General features: G+C 32.9%; 1 long non-coding RNA gene across 2 annotated transcripts in view; it reads right to left on the bottom strand.

The window, feature by feature from the left end:
* LOC149089890 (uncharacterized) overlaps positions 1–14858 on the bottom strand; it is a 277922-nt gene that overhangs the window by 76038 nt on the left and 187026 nt on the right. The gene's annotated exons all lie outside the window — the stretch shown is intronic.

Genomic DNA, 14858 nt, shown 5'->3' with positions numbered 1-14858 from the left:
TAATTTATTATATTTGTACACTAAATACTACATAGATTAAATGCTTATAAAAGTGACAGTAACGAAGATTTTAGGAAGAAAAGATTATAATCAAAGAGAGGTAATCATCATGTAAAAAAGTACAAGAATCGAAAAAATCAAAAAGTACAGTAAGTGGTACGGCTCATTGTGCTTAGCTTAGAATGTAGATTTTGAAACTCGAGTATATTGAAATTGTGATTTATTAGTTGAAGTACAGTATTGATTTTCAGTTTTTTGCTTGATGGTGGTGAGAAATCGTAATGCATATAAACCTTTAATAGTTACGACGACATAAAATATGCATTAGGAATTCGTCAAATTAATTATGTTTTTCAAATAAATCATGATCCACAATGATAGCCTAAAAGGACTCCGATAAACCCTCAGCACTTAAAAACTATAAACTGCTATCAGTGATAATATAATCTTTGTAGTCAATGTTTTGTATTTTGATCTTATATTTCACGGTTATCTTCACAAAAGTTATATTAGAATTATTAGTCTACAATCTGTGAAAACTAAACTCTGTTTGTTTCAAGAAATCATTTACACATATCTGTTCACTTTATCATAGCGAAATGATTTCACAGTACATATCATTACCTTTGGTAGCAATTTTTTATGTATGAATATAAAAATATAATTTCATATGGACAACAAACATAAGACAAAGTTATAAGTATAAAAATCATAAGTATGCAGATAAAATTATAAGTTATAATACACAGCATATACAAAATTCACGGGGCAACAGGGTAGAGCAATTTAAAATTCGTACAATATTTACACATTGCATAAATATAATTTTTTAAACATTCAGTGTGTTAGAATAAAAATTAACAAGCTGCAAACAAGTAAATAAAATTCCTGTATAAGCTATTTCGAAAAATAAATGGGCAACAGGAAAACTCTAAAACTAATTTCCTATAACAGCGTTTCTCAACCTTTCGATGCCCAAGGACCAGTGATATGTCTGAAATGATTCGGTGGAACACTTATTTACAGTATGCGGAGTAGTGGGGGGGGGGGGCATATGTTCCTATTTCACGATACATTTTCATATTATTAACCGTTTTGAGTTCCTTCATACAATTGCCCAGTTTCTCAACAGAGCTGATTTGAATTTCACTAAAATCCGGAATAGAAATAATTTTCATGACTTATAAAATTATATTGCGATAATTATGATTATAATGAATAATTTCTGTATTTTTATTTTTTTTTTCAATTTTAGCAGCAATGTCCTTTTTTTTGTTTTTTTTTAAGATTTAAAATTCCTATTTTCAGTATTTTTTTCAATGAAACATGGCCACCTTGTCATAATGAATTTTTCCCATAAAAAAACCTTTTTGTTTATTGAAGTCCGTAGTTTCCTTCATTTCTCCGTGCTTTAGATATTTTTGCAATAATTAGCAAACATTTAAAACGTTTAATTTTTAGCTAAAATTAATATTTAGGATCATAATTTCTCCAATTTTTCTCGATGAGATCCGGTTAACCTAAGTATAAAGGTCTAATTTTATACTACTTCGATATAGTACAAATACCCAAACCCCCTGTAAAATGCCGTATCTTTAATGAAGAAAGGTTTCTTCCTTCTTAAGCAGGCGCAAAGTTAAAGGGTATAGTGAAAAGTTATGCATCGCAAAATAGTCTGTAAAAATATCTGAGCTTGTCAAGGGTAAAATAAAAAAAACTTCGAAGGAGGCGAGATATCTCGTCAATGTCGTTGAAAGGATTAAAAGTTTATGTATTCATACAGTACTGTATACGCTATTTTATGCTCCCTGCAATTAAGCCAGACATCATAAAACTTATCTTGAAATATGTAGGCCTATAATATTTTTACACTTGGACTTTTTCTGTAATACATTTTTAACACGTACAGTACAGTACATATCAGACGTTTGTGAAGTACTGGGAAGAGGTCAGAAAATACGAATAAGACTGGGTTTTGATATTAAAAGGGTGTTTTTAATTGTATGGGTGTGGTAGGAAGTGAGCATTTATATAGAACTCCGGCCCATCCGGATGTTTAGTTAGTTTACTTGCCCTTCAGCCACATTAGGCCGGGTAGTTGGGACTAATGTATATTTACGATTCCCATTTTATCAACATTTCACGAAATAAGAGAGAAATATTAAAATAAAAAAATACAATTTTGAGAGGCCAGGACGCATGCCCCGTTTGCCCATTACGAGAAATAAGTACTGGTCAAAGCCAATTATATCTTGCAACCCTTCTTCGAAGTGACTCAACGACAGCTTGGATAATTTTTATGAGATTTTGAAAAGCTAATCCGATAAGCAACAACCAAACACCAGAGTTTGTAAATATGCCCTCCATGCAGACAAAAAAGAAAACGGGCATATGTCTAAAACTATATCTATTTATCTCCGTTGTGACGTGCACACAAATTCTGTACCCACGCCTAAATTCTTAGAATAACAGGATTACGGATTGGAAACTTCCCTTTTATGATCTTCCAGTTCCATTCTAGGTGGAGAGAATCACCCCTTTCATCCAGAATAAAAAAGAAAACATATCAGCGGTCTATAAAGGGTTAATAATGGAAAAAAGGGGTAGCAGCAATGGAAATGGATAAGTACAGTACAGTACTCGCAGATTTGTCTCCCACACACGTACTGTACATAACTCACCAAAAAGAGAAGAACGGCACCATTACTTTGTACCTTAGGAGTATTTTAACTCGGATTTGTAGTATGGTAATTGGTGTACTCACTCTTCCTATATATCCCGTACCCTATCTACATATAACAGTAGCGCATATATTTCCCCCAGTCTCACAATTTTTTTTTTTATATAAATTAGGTGTGCGAATGCTGATATCGGAAAGGTATCAGGATCAGAGAGAAATTTTTTTTTTTCATTATCTATACTCTTAAATTCTATTTTTTTTTTCTCTAAGTCGGATAGCATCAGCAGCAGCATCCGCCAACCGAATTTTCTTTAATTTCCCAGCACCACTACCATTCCTTTTCATTCTGAAGCCCCCCTCACCAAAAGTAGTAGTAGTGGTAGTAGCCACATCTACTCTGTTCCCCTTCCATTTCTCCCCCCACCTATCTCTGGTATGCATATATTAAAAAAAACCCTTTGATTTCATACCTGCCCCCTACTCCAAATAATCAGCCAATCATGGGCCGTTCTACGGGTTCATTAAAATATGCAGAAAGCCCTTGCGCCTAGAGAATAATTTTGAAAGAGAGAGAGAGAGAGAGAGAGAGAGATCCCTCCACTCTCTCTCTCTCTCTCTATCTCTCTCCAATTCCATACCCATGCCTATCTCCTACCCATTAAGCACACAAGCTTATATTTAACCCCCCCCCCCCCGCGAATGAAAAAAAAAATTAAGAAAAAAAGGAATTTTTTTCCGATTTTTTTTCCTTGGCAAAGCTATAAATCTTTTCCCTTAATTACATCTGAAAGAAATTTTCTTTTTATATATTTTTGTTCTCTCTCTTCCTTCATCTCCTGAGATCAAGGAGAAATTTTTCTCTGAGAAATAATGAAAAAAAAAAAATATATATATATATTAAGAAATAACAAAAAAAAAATGTAGAAAAGAAGAGAACCCTTTACTTCCAGATTCGAAATTACATTTATAATTGCATGCGTGTGGTTCAATATATTTATATATATATATATATATTTCTTTTTTTTTTTGCCGTCTTTCTCCTTAAATTATACGTTCATCCGCCTTCGCGAGAAATATATTGCAATCGCTGATATGAACTCATCTTAGTGCCTTACATTTCAAATGATTATGAAAATCACGTTCGGATATTTTTTTTTTTTAAAAAAGGGAAAAAATATCTTTAATATCTTTTTGATCCGAAATAATAATTCCATGGAATCTATTCCCGATGAATAGAGTAAAGGAATGGGGAATGATATAGAAATAAAACAAAAAATATATATATTTCTTCTTTTTCCCCAAGAATTCTAAATTTTTACATTTTTTTTTCTTTTTTTTGGGTGAAAAAATATATCTGAAGAGTTTCGATCTTTTCGTGCAGGAAATATCTAATTAGGCTTTCGAATTTTCAATTCCGATATATATCTGAATATGAAGGGCTACGAATGAATGAATTCCAATATCTTTAGAGTGGATTTTTTCTTTAATATTTATGTATATTATGAATTTTTTTTTTTACTCTTGAAGTAAGATCAAATTTTATCACTTCATATATTTTTGTGTATATATCAACCCTTTTTTAAATACCGCTTTCGATATCTTCAATCTTCCGCTAAGATAGGTATTTTCAAAGAAACTATATTATATGTAAGGGAAATGCATTAACTTGAATGAATTTTTAAACAGGAATTTGGAAGCCATGTTTGGGTAGTAGATTTCCGCACACTAGGAAAAATTTGTTTTTAAATTAATGGTCATTACTCTGGGGAGTTTCAGAAGACTGAATTCCATCGCTGTTAAAGAGCCTTGCTTACTATGGGTTAATTAGCATTTTCACCGGTGTATAAGACCGGCAAAAAAACTTTTTACGAAATTTCTTACTCAAATAAATTCTTATATTGTTTTATAAAAAGCACCCAAAAATGACAAAATATTATTAATCTCAGAAATACCTTTGAAATATGTGATTGCAGATAGCGATGGTAGTTTCCATACGTGCTTTTGATAGCAATGATTCGGAAAATCAACCCAGACGACAATGATTTATTTTATTAACATTAAACAAAAGAGATTAAATTTTTTCAGTGCTCATAGAATACCGTAAAGGGATAGAAAATGATAGATAGAAATAAAACAAAAATGCATATTTCTTTTTTTCCAAGAAGTTTGAAGTTTTAAATTTTTTTTTGGGGGGGGGGTTCATTAAATATATCTGGAAAGTTTCGATCTCTTCGTGCAGGAAATATCTAATTAGGCTTTTGAATTTTCAGTTCCGATATACTGTATATCTGAATATGAAGGGCTACGTATGAATGGATTCCAATATCTTTTGAGTGGATTTTTTCTTTAATATTTATGTATACAGTGTTATGATTTTTTCTCTGTCTTGAAGTACAATCAAATTTTATCTCTTCACATATTTTTGTGTATATATCAACCATTTTTCAAAATTGATGACAATTAAGTTTTCTTAATGCTTAGAATAGAGTAAAGGAATGGAATGATACATAGAAAAATAACGCAAAAATATCTATTTCTTTTTTCCCCCAGGAATTCTGATTTTTTTTTTTTGCTAAAAAATGTAAGTATCTGAAAAGTTTCGATCTTTTTGTGCGGTAAATATCTAATCATGCTTTTTAATTTTTAATTTTAATATACCTGAATATGAAGGGCTACGAATGAATGAATTCCAATACGTTTAGACTGGATTGTTTTAAAAATATTTATGCTTATTATGTATATGATTTTTTTCCCTTTACGTAAGATCAAATTTTATCACTTCGTATATTTTTGTAGGCTATATATCAACACTCACCGTTTTCGATATATTTCAATTTTCTGCTTAAATAGGTATTTCCAAGAAAACTACATGAAGGGAAATTACATTAAGTTTTAACGAACTGGAATCGGGAATGAATTTTTAACAGGAATTTGCGTAGCATAAGCCATAGCATTGGTAGCATAAGTCCACAGAGTAAGAATAATAATTATATCTTTAGTCTATGCATAGGTCATACTGAATAAGCCATATTTGGGAAGTGAGTTTTCGTACATTAGTAAAAATTAGTTTTTAAATGAATGCTCGTTTCTTTGAGGAAATTCAAAAGACTGAATTCCATCACTAGAGACTTATTAAGTGTCAATTAGTGTTTCTACCGGTGTATAAAAATGACAAAGTATTTTCTACAAAATTTCTCGCGTGATTGCAAGTTGTGATGATTGCTTTCATACGCGCATTCAATAGCAATGATTCGGAAAGTCAATCCAGATGACACAATGATTTATTTTATTAATAGTGATCTTAACAACAGAAGAAATTAAATTTTCTTAGTGCTTAGAATAAACGGATGGAATGATACAGAAATAGAACAAAGAAAATATATGATAATATTGAAAAATAAAAATAAAGCAAAAAAAACAAAAAAAAACTATATGCGTTTACTTCAAATCACCCATTTCTAAATTATTATACTGTCTTACCCAATATTGAAACATATTACAAGTCTTAGAAATAAATTTGAATAGTATGATTACAAGTAGCGATGATTTCTTACATACGTGCTTTGAATAGCATTGATTCGGAAAACTCATTCAAATGACAAAGATTTATTTCTTAACGCTTTTTTTCAATATTATTTCTTCACAATTATATGCTTATATACATATATATTTATATTTTCTTATATTTTCTAATTTTTTACATTTATTTTCTACATTTATTTTTTACATTTTTTTCTTTGCCTTTTTGGACAATTTGCCTGCTTTGACTTAAGATTCTGTATTTGTATTTATTAAAATAATAATATTGAGAACCACACACGTTGTATTCCTCAAAGCAGGTGATATAGCAACTCTCTGAAGTCCTAAAACAGACTAGGAGATTGGTAAATACAAAAACAAAATTCCTTGAATTATCTTATGAATGGGGAGAAGCACTAAAGAAAATTTAATTTCTTTTTTACTCTTCTTACATAAGATTTTTGTTAATAAAATTATATGGTCGTCATAGCTTAAACACAGCGACCCAAAGTCAGGAATTAGTTAGAAAAATAAACTAGCGTAACTAAAAGGGTAGTAAGGCTACGTAATAAGCCCTGTCACCAATGCTAAATTTTCTCTACGCACCTGCAAATGGGGACCCTCAATTTGGGAAACGTTAGAAGTGGAGAAAAGTTATTTCAAACTGTATAATTTAAGTCATATATTTATCATACAAATAATCTTTTTCTCAATACAATATCAGAAGTGCAAGAGAGAGAGAACTGGGACTATATTTATCATCAAAAACCCTATATTTAACCCTTACAACGGAAATTCCGAGTTATCTCATCAAACTTGATCTGCTTTATTTCGGTCACCCCGACAGGTTCCTAACACTTTTATTTCCAATGTGGCAGTTATAATGTGGATCAGAAAAATTTAAAAACTACTTAATATCATTTAACCACGGTTAATATCAATGGGGCATGAGGTATCACGAGGCATAAAAACTCATGAGGGGTAGAAAAAATATTAGTAACAATGGGACTGCTTTTGATTGAATTTGACTTTCATTATGCAGAGACGTGGTGAAGTTTTATTTTGATAACAACTGAGTTGTATTCGAAATAATTTAGTAATCCTTTAGTAATCCTTAGAGACCTTTGTAAATACCGAAGTAAGTCTGTTGCAATATTTGGATTGATTATGGACCAAACCAGCTAAATATCTATCTAGTGAGTTTATATCTTCACGAAATAATAAAAATGTTTAATTCTGATATTTTTCAAGCTTCACGAAAAGAGAAAAAAAAAAGAGACACCATCCCAGAAAGATCAATACATCATCTTCATCAGCGAGAGAGAGAGAGAGACTCTAGACCAAAAAAAATTTTTTGGATCGATTTCAAAGGGTTAAAAATTTCGTTGAGGAGAAGAAAAAGCAGAAAAAAAAAAACCTCTTCAATTACTTCAGCCGAATAAGTCACATTGAACACAATTCCTACATTATTAAGAAGGGAAATGAAATATCATAAGCTACGCCCATTGGTGTTGCATGCCTTAAATTTTATTTTATTTTTATTTATAAATATAAACGTACATATACATATTATTCTTCTCAGCCTCTTTTCGTAGAATAAATTGCATAAACTCTCATCCATAAACTGAACTTGAAACATAAAATATTGCTCCAGAGGCAGAAATGCCACCACCCTCTGTGTGTGCCCTTTTCCCCTACCCTTAGATATTATGGGGCGAAAAAAAAAAATCCTTAGCCCGAAATCCAGAATTTTGGAGAGGGTGGGGAAAGGGGGGTGTCTATTCTGCCCTCTTCACCCCCCGAAAAAAGATTGGCTGCCACCCATTTTGGGCCAATAAAGTTCTTCGCATTACTTCCACGAGACTTACTATTCTCTGCGGTCAACATAAATAATAAAGTTATTTTTACGAGGGAGAATCATCATCATCATCATCAACAACGGGGCAAGGGGGGGAAAAATATTTCTTATATTTTTGTATCTTGAACTTCAGCCAAAGAATAAAAATGTATATATAAAAGAAAAAAAAAAATAAGGACCCATCTAAATTACTTTCCACTGAATAAAATTCAGTGAGGGAAGAGGATGAGAGAGAAAAATATATATAAAAATGCAATGGGATTCATTTTTGATCAATGTTTTCAAGATTAGCTGCGTAGCCACACGGCATCACTTGAAGAGGACAGACAATACGATGAGAAGCTGGAGGTGGAAAAAGAGGGACCCCCTCGGAAAAATAAAGATGAAGGACCCCCTACAGTTTAGGGCCTCGTTGCGGACCATTTCCTGTCGTTATCCGGGATACAGATTGTTGAAGACCGTATTTCGGTATAAGAGGGAGAGAGAGAGAGAGAGAGAGAAATATCCTAGTTTTCGAAGTAACTTCTTTGCATAAAACCAAACAAACAATAAAATAAGATCATTTCTCTTCTATTTTTTTTTCCCATCGGGATTTTTTTTCCCGATTTCTTTTTTTCTGTTTCCATATTCTATTTCTGTTGTAAAATCCTCTAGGGAGTCTTTTTTTTTAAGATGTAAAGAAAATGATGTCCTGGTTTGTCGCAAAATCTAGAAAAAAAATAAGTATGAAGCAAAAAAAATTCTACAGCTATCTTAAAAAATAAACCTGGATAGGAAAAGGGTTCATGGCGCCCGAATAATTGTGAACCGTATTACGAACTAAAATTTTTTTTTTGGCATTCCTTACTGATCTGCGGTTCTTGAAATTCTGTTCGATTTTTCTTTCACCTGTATCGTCATATTTGCAAATATGCAGCAATGCCACTTTCAAATGCATGTATTGAAAGAGCAAGGGTATTGGTAAATGAAGCTAACGTGTAAATGAGATTTCGATGTTTTCAAGCATGTGTAATCAAACATAATGTTACATAGCTCTTAGATCTAATTAAGGCGTTATTTGGGTGTAAGAAACAAATACTTTTAGCTCAACTTGGCAATATAAATCTCAACTGAACTGTCTTTACCTCTTTAGATGTCAAAATATTTGGTGATACCTTTCCATACTAAGTACAGATAAGCACGGTAAAACCTCTCTTTTGCGGACAGAGTGGTGGGACAAAAAAATTCGCCTGTTAATACTATGTTAAAAATTAATGTCTGTTAAAAATTATGTTTTAGCCCTAAAAGAGGGGTGGCAGCATCTGAGGGGTGTCCGTTAAGAGAGAGGGGTTTTACTGTACTTACAATTCCACCTTTGGGAATATTTGAGGAAAAGACTAAAAAACACTGATCATTACGAGCATTGGTCGAAGCCTGTTATGTTTTGCAAACACCTTCTCCGAAGTAAGTCATTGATAGCTCAGATTTTTATGAGATTTTTAAAAATATATAATCCTATAAATCACTTATCACCCGTAGATATTCCCTAAATACAGAAACAGAAATAAGAAAACAGGCATATGCCTAAGCAAATCTGCACTCGAACTTGGTTAATTCGAATCTCAAAGAGACAGCAAAAAAGTTCTAATCATCCAAAGAATTTGAATTACCCAATTCATCAAAACAAAAAGATGACTATACTTCCATTTAAAAAAAATCAACAACTCTTAATAATTATGAAAAATTTATCAAATACTATCATTAAAATGATAATTTCCTCCTTTTTGCAACTAGTTTTTGTATACAACGTAAATATTTTTTTGATAAATTATTAATTAATATTTAAAAAATTAAATATTTTTTGATCACGAAAATTTTTTTCATTCATAAATTTATAATTTTCTTCTGGATGTTCTTAAAAATCTTCAATTTGATTTCAAGCAAAGAGATGTGATTTTTGAGCTTCAACAGCCCTATTTCTTTTAAATACGTCCGTAGTTTCTGTAGGTGCTGGAATAGGGAGATCTGCTGCTTTCTTAATTTCCGACCTCTGTGAGAAATTCAATGAGACTTCACGTCCACATCCGTAAGTTAACATCATTTTTTTTCCAAAGTTTTGAACAAGCGTATGAAGCTCGTTTCGAATTGGTGAAAAATGTTACATTGATATTATAAAATAAACAAACTAATAATAGAGAGACGTGAATCTTCAAAACGTTTTATCAGAAAAAATCACTAGGATTTTAACACACCAGCTTTTAAAAATTATGTCTGAGGAGAAAATTATCACAGACTCACACAACCGTACTTCCTGAGTTGCAGCATTTGCATGTGCAATTGTCACGTGGTAATGGAGTCATCCGCAGTTCTATCGCCATTGGCAATTTACTACCTAGTTAGTTGTGCCGGAAGTGCGAAGTGTAAGTGTGTGTACCTAACAGTCTGAGTGCGTATCTAGTGTTGTGTATGATTTTTTTATTTTTTTATAGCTGGGAATTGTGGGAAAAGTGCCATTTTGCAAATTACATATTGAAATCAAACTTTGAATTGGAGATGGGTCAGCTGGAATGGAAGGTAGGCGTGGCTATCAAATCGCATTGCATCACTCTTGTCATCTATGTCCGAATTGCACTGGGGACCCCCTTTTTCCTACTGATACCGATTGTTGATAGATAAATTTTTTTCCCTCCCCCCGCATTAATTTTCCTTCACACTTCATCTATGATAAGGACGGCAGTGTCATATAGTCACTGGCGAGAAAATTAAATTTTTTTAATTAATTGAATTAATTATCCAATAATTAATTGTTATAAAAATTTCAAACTTAAAATTCTTACCCTCTAAATTGCTATACTAATTTATTGAAAAAAAAATACACACGGGTGTCAATGCAACAAAATCGAAATTACTGTAAGTCGACTTTTAGTGGTTAACTTATTGTTTCTTTTTCATAAAAATGAAATTTTGAAAATTCTTTTTATGAGAAGACTACCGGCATATCAAGCGATTTGTGGTTACTGTTTTGACAAGCATAACGGTTGAAAACCCCATTTCACAAAGGAGTAGCTTCTAGTAGAAGTGTTTGCAAAGCTGTCTTCCGTAGCTTTGGAAATGGTTCCTACTGAGCACACGGAAATAGTTCTAAATAAGAGTTTTGAAATTCTATTTAAATATACGTGCGCCGACTCGCATTTCAATGAAATACTTTTTTTATTAAATTACCATCATTCATTATAAGTGTAAAAAATAAATGGATCTGAAGTCGCTAACAGAAAAATAAACATTAAGCAAAATCATCTGAAAACTGCATATAAATAGAGGCATATTTAACGGTGGGTACAACGGACTCCGAATTGCTGGACTCGGAACCTCAACCGACCTCAAGCCACCTCTGCATATAAGTGTGTATTTTCTAAATCCTTTAAAATTCCATACTGTACACTTTTCTGAGAGAGAAAGTTAAAAAAATGAGGTGTTAAAATGATAGGTTTGATTCGAATTTTGGAAATGAAAAATACAATATTTTGCATCATTTCAATTTTCAGTAATATAATCAGCCATCATGTTACATTCTAATTCTACATCTCGCATACCGAAAAATACTTTCCTGGGGCACCCCCGGTTAAGAACCACTGGTCTAGTACATACTTCTTCCAACACAATCTACTATAGATAAGATAATGAGATAAAATAAGGTTCGGTGAATCTTATCTACCCTCCTCCCGTGCAACTACATATCTGATAAGAGGGAAGCTCAGAGCAATTGACCCTCGGATTTGATTGATAGGTTTAACGAGCAGTGCAACTGACTCTCGTCCTTTGAATTATCCAAGACATTAGGTAAAAAATCGAATTAATTAATTTCAAGATTACAATGCATAAGAAACTCACGGGAGAAATTCGTTTTTATATTGGAATTATCCCAAAATTTTAACTAACCAAGTTAGCTTGTATCTATCTCCGTTGTGATGTACGCATAAATTCTGTATCTACGATATAAAACTCATTTCGCTTCCATTTTTTTCTTTTCATCGGGATTTTTCCTTCCCATTTGTTTTTTTCTGTTTCCATATTCTATTTCTCTTGTAAAATCCTCTAGGGAGTCGTTTTTTTTAAAGATGTTGTAAAGAAAATGAGGTACATGTCTTGGTTTGTCGCAAAATCTAGAAAAGAAATGTAGAAAAAAATATACGCATAAAAAAAATTCTGCAGCTATTTTGGAAAAAAAAACCTGGACAGGAAAAGGGGTTCATGGCACCCGAATAATTGTGAACCGTAATACAAACTAAAACTATTTTTTTTGGCATTCCTTGCTGATCTGCGGTTCTTGAAATTCTGTTCGATTTCTTTTTTATACGTGTATCTAGATTTTTCTTCTCCTATATATCCGAACCTTTAAATGCTAAAAAATCCCCTATTCCCATCTGATAAAAAGAAAGAGAAGTATTCCATGGCAATAAAGGATTGAGAACCTAACTCTTGTAATTTTGGCTCTTCTACGAGCGATACGTACTACTACTACTACTATTTTTTTTCCCCCAAGAATATCAGGAAAACCGGAGCTATCTCAAGAAAACGGTGTATCCCTGGGAAAAGAAATATAAATAAGTATAAAAAGAAAATGGTGACTGCTAAAGGCTATCTTGGAACCAATAAGACAGGATTGGCAAAGACTAATTCCCAATTCGACTTTTGAATTGGTCTTGATAGGGTGGGGCTTTACAAGAATTTTTGGAATAAGGTAAAAAAAAGGTGGGGGGGGGGGAGTTACACGCCTCTTGTTCAGTGGGAAAAAAAGTTTTCCCCGGAGAGATTCCGTGTCGAAGGAAACGTTCCGTGGAAGTTCCAAATGTCTAAAAGGCACGAAAGAGACAGCGAATTTAAAGAAGATATCAGAAACTGCTACTGAAAAATACTTTACCCTGTATAAATTCCTATAGGAAGGGTTAATACGGTGACAATATTTGTTACCGTATTCCATATAAAATCACAACCTCGTTTATGTGGGCTTCCGATACTATTCAACTTTCTCATCGGCATGGACGAGATATCTCGCCTGCTCAAAAGCCTTTAATTTTAGCAATTACAAGGTAAGCCATTAGATTTCAGTAAGCTTCTCAAAGGAGGGGGGGGGGCATTTTCATCAAAATTATAGACTCCCACGCACATATAGATATTCTGGGTTTTCGTACTCAGCTGGATGTAAATGCTTACATATCTACACACTGCCTTTCGCGAATCATAGTACCAGAACTCATCAAGTAAATTCATCAACGGACATGAGATCCGCCCCCCCCCCACTACAAACCCATTCCCGGATGGGTCCACGTGTTAAGATGGTCCAGGTTTTATAGCTACTATGGATTCTCTGATATATGAATAGCTATTTTCTTACGATGCTCCGCCCCCAGTATATGATTCTGTTCATAGTAGTGAATATAGTAATGAGTAGTGATATATTATTGAATATATTTGTAGTATACAATGTATTAGTGAAACAGAAGTGGAACTTGAGTGAAACAGCTGCTTAAGATAAATTTTTAAGCAAAACTGTACTTTTAGAATTTTGGCATGTTCGAAACCTTAGAGAATCTAATTTATAGCATTCGGGAATTCTAAAAGACCTAGTTTATCACGACAGAGACATTTGATTTGATAGTGTTCAGGTGTAAATGATATATTCATATTTTCTATAAGTATTGTCATGTATTTTTTTTGACCATGTTGCAGTTCAATTTGCTAGTTGTGGCCAATTTGCATCCGTGATCGACCGAAGGAGATTATATTGCAACAAGTGAGTGAAAGTATATCGACTGCACTCGACTGTCGAATGCGTATTTTGCAGATTCCAGATGGTTGGTCGGCCATGATGATTAGCCAATGACGATCATAACGTTGAGCATGTTTTGCTACAATTAACTGCTTGACCGTACATGCATCTCGTAAACATTCCTCTGCAGAACGTCTAAAGAATTGGCACAGGCCAAAACACGTGCTCTGAGTGCATATGCGACTCCTACGTGTTTATGTTGTGAGAGCTGTGTTTGTTTCCTGTTATGCTGGTGCTGCTATCTGTCTTCCATATTTTGAAGTGAAGATAATAAATGCTTGAATTTGTCATGTTATATTAGTATCGTGGTGAAGGCCTGCCTGCTCTCTGCCGAGAGACTTTTTCAAATGCGAGAACGGCCTACATTTGCACACGTAAGTTTAAAAACTGCAGAAAACCAACTTCCGCCGATCGCCACTGCGTCGCGAACAGGGTTTGAAATTGGATTCTCACGAGAGTTCAGCCAGATGCCCACACGACCGCACAATGGTGAAGATGTCTTACTATGTTACAGAAAGTGAGAATAGTTAAAGTGTTACGTTCGGAATAAAGCAATAATGGCTCCCTATAAGCAGTCCCTTATGATGCAGAATTTTAGAACTAATTTTTTTTTCTTGCTATAAATTCCTTAGATATCCCTTTATTAAGACATTTGCTACATTTAATTGCTTTCTGACAGATATGTATAGCCTCAGACGTCTCAGAAAAAGCATACTTCATATACAGAAACCCTGTATAATATATTTATATCAATTTTTATTCCTATTCAAATGAATGATGAAGTCTTATTTCTTATAAACTCTTTAGAAAACAGATGAAATGACTAAAAACACATTTTACCAAAATTTGAAAAAACTGAAAAAATTTCCCGAGAAGAAATCTCTGAGGGGGGAAAAACCACAAAAGAAATGATAATCTCTCCAAAGTATAAAATATCATCAAAAATATTCGTCATGAATAGTATTTTTTTCTGCGTGCATACAAATATGTAG

The sequence above is a fragment of the Pholcus phalangioides genome, unplaced genomic scaffold, assembly GCF_987345545.1.
Source record: "Pholcus phalangioides strain wild (caught in Gottingen) unplaced genomic scaffold, Ppha-v1.0 ptg000001l_1, whole genome shotgun sequence".
In the NCBI taxonomy this organism is placed as follows: domain Eukaryota; kingdom Metazoa; phylum Arthropoda; class Arachnida; order Araneae; family Pholcidae; genus Pholcus; species Pholcus phalangioides.
The sequence above is the reverse complement of the archived record's forward strand: the minus strand, read 5'-3'. Positions and strand labels throughout refer to the sequence as shown.